The following is a 6,000-nucleotide window of genomic DNA, read 5'->3' on the forward strand; positions in this document are numbered from 1 at the left end:
AAATGGAAGAAATTGCTCAAAAGTGTGAAACCCTAAGCTCCAAGTTTCAAAAATGAGGAAAAAGGCGAAACATGGGTATATATAGGATCCAAGTCTCTACAGATTCATCCGAAATCCCTTGAACGCAAATGAAATATTCTACCCTATCAAATTCGATGCTCCATACTCAATGGTGATATCAGATTTTCAAAAAATATCGTTTTCACAAAGTTGACCCCCGAAATTTGATTTCACAACTTTCTGAAGCGAGGATCGAAATGAGATTTAAAAGCCATAAAATCACACAAACCATGTTACCAACCTAAAATCAACATTTTGGATCTACTGGCGCAGTCCATTTAGCCATCCGACACACAGATCAATAAATATTGATCGAAGTCAACTATAAAGCTCTGAAAACTACTAAAAACCACAATTTCACATAAGTCACACAAAATACATCAATAACCATGCCAATCATCCCCACGCCCAGAAATACCATAAAGCAACCATGGATAGGGGTTAAATGGTCAAATCGCATAAAAATAAATATTTCACAAAAATCATCAAAAATTTTTGTCGTTACAATAACTTGTTGGGACTGACAGTTCAATTTTCAGACGGTTCGTTCGAGAATTTTAGTAATACCAAATATATTGTGGAGTATTTAATCTAAATTCGCATTTGGTAGAAATATCATTTATTACTCTTCTAAAATATTTTGATATTGATAAAATTCTTTAGTTATGCTGTATTTATATTACTTTATAATAATTTTATAGTATATTAATAATTTAAATGAAGATAGTGAATTTAGATATGTTAAAATGTTACTTTTATATAATAGGAATTTTATTAGAAATAATTTTCTATTAATTATGGTATATTTAAATTATAATAACTATTTTATCACTAACTTATGCAATAGCTGAAATATGTAAGCAATGGGATAAAAAGAATAGGGATGTGCCTCCTCCACCCACGCGGAAGTGGAAGAATAGGTGCAAAACGTTACAATCGATAGTTGGCAGCCTTATGGCTAGATTAGTGTAGTAATACTTTACTTGGCAGCCTTAGGATTAATTAGCATTAGTGAGATAGATGAAGGACAGCACTTCACTGTATGAAAATAGAAAGGAAAAGTCATATAAACAAATGTATGTATTTCTTTACGGACTCTTTTTAACATTTCTATTCGTTTCTTTCCTTTCGCTCTTATTTCTCCTTTAAAAAGACTAAATTTGATACTTGTTGAATTGGAATTGTTTCTGTTACTGAGTATTTTTAATACTCAAGCTCGGATTTTAGTGGGGCACTATTCAGAGGCTTCTCGAAAAGGTTTTTAGCTTTGGCATCCAGGTAGGTTAGGGTTACCCAACCGTTCGATTGAGCTTATTTACAGTAATTGTGTATTATTATGCTAGTTTTGGACAAGTACTTATAGTTTGCATACTATTATATATATATATACCTATATATACATATATATATATATATATATATATTTATCCAATTAGAACCCCGTTCTTGTAAATTTTGGTATCTTATCTTTTAGTATAATATAGAATCTATCACTTTAGAACGTGGAATTAAGTTGTGAAACCTTGGATTGTCTCTTTTTAATTAAGATATGTGAATGGTTATTTAAATGTATTTTAGTTCGGTTAAGGTTCAGTATATACTTTATTTTTGTCATTGATTGTGAATTTTAGTACCATTTTTGCATTGATTATGGTATAGTTTAGGTTTTAATTTTACAGTTGGATATGGTTAATATAAGTTTCAGTTCAAGTCCGACATCTGGTTAAAATGATTTGGGAGTTCTTGTACTGATTATTGTTGTTCTGAAAGTTGTCGTTCCTTTGAGTTCTGGTTCAAGTCTGGCATCTGATTATGAGTTCTGTTGTATATCATATATGTGGTATCTTGTTATTACCCATTATTGCCAGTTCAAATACGGCATATGGTCCCTTACTTTCATTAGTCAGGCGCAAGGATCTCATCTGGCCTCTTGTTATTATCCACCACTACTGATTCAAGTCCGATGTCTGGCCTCTCGTTACTACTCATTGATGTTGGTTCAATACTGGTGCACATTTGGATGGCTACTACGGTTTGACAGGGCTGGTTCAGTTATGGATTATTTACACTTTTCTTCAAAATTATTTCTTGTGTGTCCCACCGGCTTATGGGGGCACAGTTGGGTTAATTGTCTTCTTTAGTGTGCCTAGCAGGCTTATGTGGGCCCAATTAGGTTATGTTTGATTTGCCTTTTATTATTGTGTTATTTTTCGTTCTGTATCGCTTACACTTATTTCCTTATCTCATTTGCATAGTTTGGTCGTTGTTTACCTTTTTATCCTTTTTTACTGTTGACTTAGATTACACCCTCGCATTTTAGTTATACTTTTCCTGTATTTAGTTCAGTCGGCCGATGATGCCTACTGCATACCCATTGCTTTGGTACTCATAATAGATTTTTGTATCTCTACCCTAATGCAGATCCGAGTACTAGTAGCCAACGTTGACGTGATTCCTACTTTTCAGTACTGATCTAGAACAGGGTGAGCTTGCTGTCGTCCGAGGCTGATCCTCATCAATCTGTTCCAGTTTAGTCTTTTGTACTCAAGACTGCTTGTATATATATTATGTATATTTTGGATTCTGTCTAGTACTCTGTGTATCTTTTAGTAGTGGCTCTAGTACCGACCTTATCATGTCTTGGGAGAGATGCATTTGCATATTTTGGTCCTTTTCAATCATTTGAATATACTTTATATGTTTCCCCTTTGTTTGTGTTTCGCTTACTATTACTACTGTTATTAATATCTATGGTATTTTCTGATTTTTGTCGTTAGCACATTACCTGTTATTCCGGGTTGTGGTTTGGTTTGCCTACTGGTGGGATAAAGTAGGTGTCGTCATGACCTAAGAAATTGGGTCATGACAGTTTTCTTAAGTGAAACTTATATAATCTTGTATAATATTATACGAAATATACTCATCATTTCACCTAAAAATATTTAAAACGTTAACCCCAAATTAATTCAAAATTATTTTTTAAATAAAGAATTATTTCAAAAATATTTTAAAATGAAAACCCTCAAAAATTAATTCATAATGCGGAGGACAAAAATTAGGTGTTCGGAACGGCTAATTGTCAAATAGTTAAAAAGAATGAAAGAACTTCTATCACGAAGTTAATATGATTCTCCTATTTTAGGAAATTTTTATTTTCTCAGATTATAATTATAACTAAAAGAGGATAACATAGTGTCTCTAGAGCTATATGATCTCTTAATCTTTACAAAAGGTGGAATATGGACTTTATAAGTTCTCCAACCACATCGTCTAACTAAAAGTATAGGCTAAAATCCATGCTAAGTAAGCTCCAAGGAAAAAATTTCAGATGTAAGTGCCCCTCAATCCTTATCTGAAGGGAAAGTTAGTGGATTATCTTCTAACGGAGTTAAAATCTAAGGAGATACGACTCTTCCCAGAAGAGTTGGAGTTTAATAGTGAACGAGAAATCCTTGAACGCACTGTTTTACTCAATTGGGTAAACAATGACTGAAATAGGTCTCATGGTACTATACTATCGGTTCATAAGTGTGTAATATAGATATATATTTAACTGGTAAAGGGAGTTCAAAAACTTATATCCATGCACAGGTACTCCCTTTACTCCAAAAGGTACTTTCACCAATAATAATTTTTTTTATCAGAAACAAAAGATTCAAAGAAAAGTTCGAATTAGAAGTCAAGGGAATTTTTTTTTTTAAGGAAAAAATAACATGCATATTTAAATCAATTAAAGACCCACCTTAAACCTCAACATTCAACTCTTTTTTTATTGTAAGGCTACTAAATAAAAATACGAAGGAATAAGAAGGAAAGGAGAAAAATCTATTGAATACATTTGAAAGGAGTAAAAAAGCAAATTTTGTAGAAATCAAAAAGAGGACCACCATTGTCGCAATATATACCTTCATTTTTCTGGCTATTTCATTCACCGATTTGATCAGAAATTTTCAACAGAAAGAGAAATACGAAATATTGTTAAAAAGGAGAATCCATTGTCAATTATTGATTATATATACTTCATATATAATTTTAAATTAATTAAATAAAAAATAATAAAAGGTAAAAAGAATGAGGACAATAAGTTGTGTATTTTTGTGCTAAAGTTTGATCAGAATATTACTTAAATAAAATTGTAGAAATTCTTTTCTAAAATATGATAAAATTCTAATTAATCTACAAGTGTTAAATATTATAATTTCTTACTTGGATCAAATAAAACTTATAATTAATTTCTTAGTATTTGATATAATTAGAATTAGAATTTAACTTTTTTCCTTTTCTAGAGAAGTTTGAAATTCCACAAAGACAAGCATGAACATAGTTTTCTTCGTTTGGTTAAATTCCTCACATTTATTTGCACCAAATTAGAAATTCATCTTAAGAAGAACAATTTAGCCGACCTTTTTTTTTCCTGAAAGGTCATACCCAACCCAACAAAGAATATATATATGTGTGTGTGAGTGAGTGTGTATGTATGTATATATATGTATATGTATATATATGTGTATGTATGTATATATATGTGTGTGTATGTATATATATATGCATATGTATGTATATATATATGTGTGCGCGTGTGTATGTATGTATGTATGTATATGTATATGTGTATATGTATGTCTATATATATGTATATGTATGTATATATATATATATGTATGTATATGTATGTATATATATGTATATGTATATGTATGTATATATATATCTGTATATGTATGTATATATATCTGTATATGTATATGTATATATATGTATATGTATATGTATATATATGTATATGTATATATACATATATATATGTGTGTATATATATATGTATATGTATATATATATATATATATATATATATATATGTATATATATGTATATATGTATATGTATATATGTATATATATATGTATATGTATATATGTATATGTATATATATAGAGAGAGAGAGAGTTGATATTCAAAATGATTAAAATAATGGTACAATAATTGATGGAAAAAAGTGTAAAGACGATTTTTCTAAAGTAGAGTCTTTTAAGGAAGGCAAAAAGTTTAAACTGTTATAAATAACTAAGAATAAAGAAGAAGAGTAGAGAGAGAAGAGAGAGTAATTCTTTATTTCTCTTTAGGGATGAGAGATCATCAGATTGAGAATACAATGAATAAAACCCTTCTATTTATAGGGAAAAATACTTCTAGTTTCTGACTAAAAGATAGATACTTCAAGTCCTGATAGATATCAACTAGATCTTATTAGATCTTGATAGACATTCACTATAATGTAAATACATCTTGATAGCCCTAGTTTGAATGTTGTTATTTCAAGAAGATTATGCTTTTAAGCATCCCATGACTTGTTATCTTTAAATTTTGAACAAAGATTTGATCTTTTGATCTCAGCTTAGCTATGGAATCCACTTTACAGATTTAACTACAGTTTACAGTAAATAGATTTACAAGAGGTTTTCATTATAAACCTTATATTAGTTTTTAAAAGTAGATTTCTAACAGAATGAACATACAGATTAAAAGAGTAGTATTTAGCACCGAGTTGGGTATGTTCACATGCCCAAGAACTATGAGCCAACGTAGGTTCAGATTATCAGATTATTCTCATTTATATATGGATGACAGATACAGATATAGTCACTTAGATTAGGTTATACTCCTTGACAAAAGTATGACACCTTTCCCAAACAAAAGATTTTCCCATAAGGGAACTAGAAGTTATGTACTATGATAACTCACATAGTGTAAGTCGGTTAGAAGAAACTTCCTAATAGTAAAGACTTGCAGAACAACTTTTAAAAGAGTTTCCCTACAACTTACAAAAAAAAGAGTAAAGAATAACGGAAAAGCTTTTAGAAACTAAGTGTAAAGGCTCACAGTTTTATTCAGATATTACTTTACATATGACATTAGCTATGAGATTTTAGCTTTAAGTTA

This window comes from Capsicum annuum, chromosome 9 (genome assembly GCF_002878395.1).
Source record: "Capsicum annuum cultivar UCD-10X-F1 chromosome 9, UCD10Xv1.1, whole genome shotgun sequence".
In the NCBI taxonomy this organism is placed as follows: domain Eukaryota; kingdom Viridiplantae; phylum Streptophyta; class Magnoliopsida; order Solanales; family Solanaceae; genus Capsicum; species Capsicum annuum.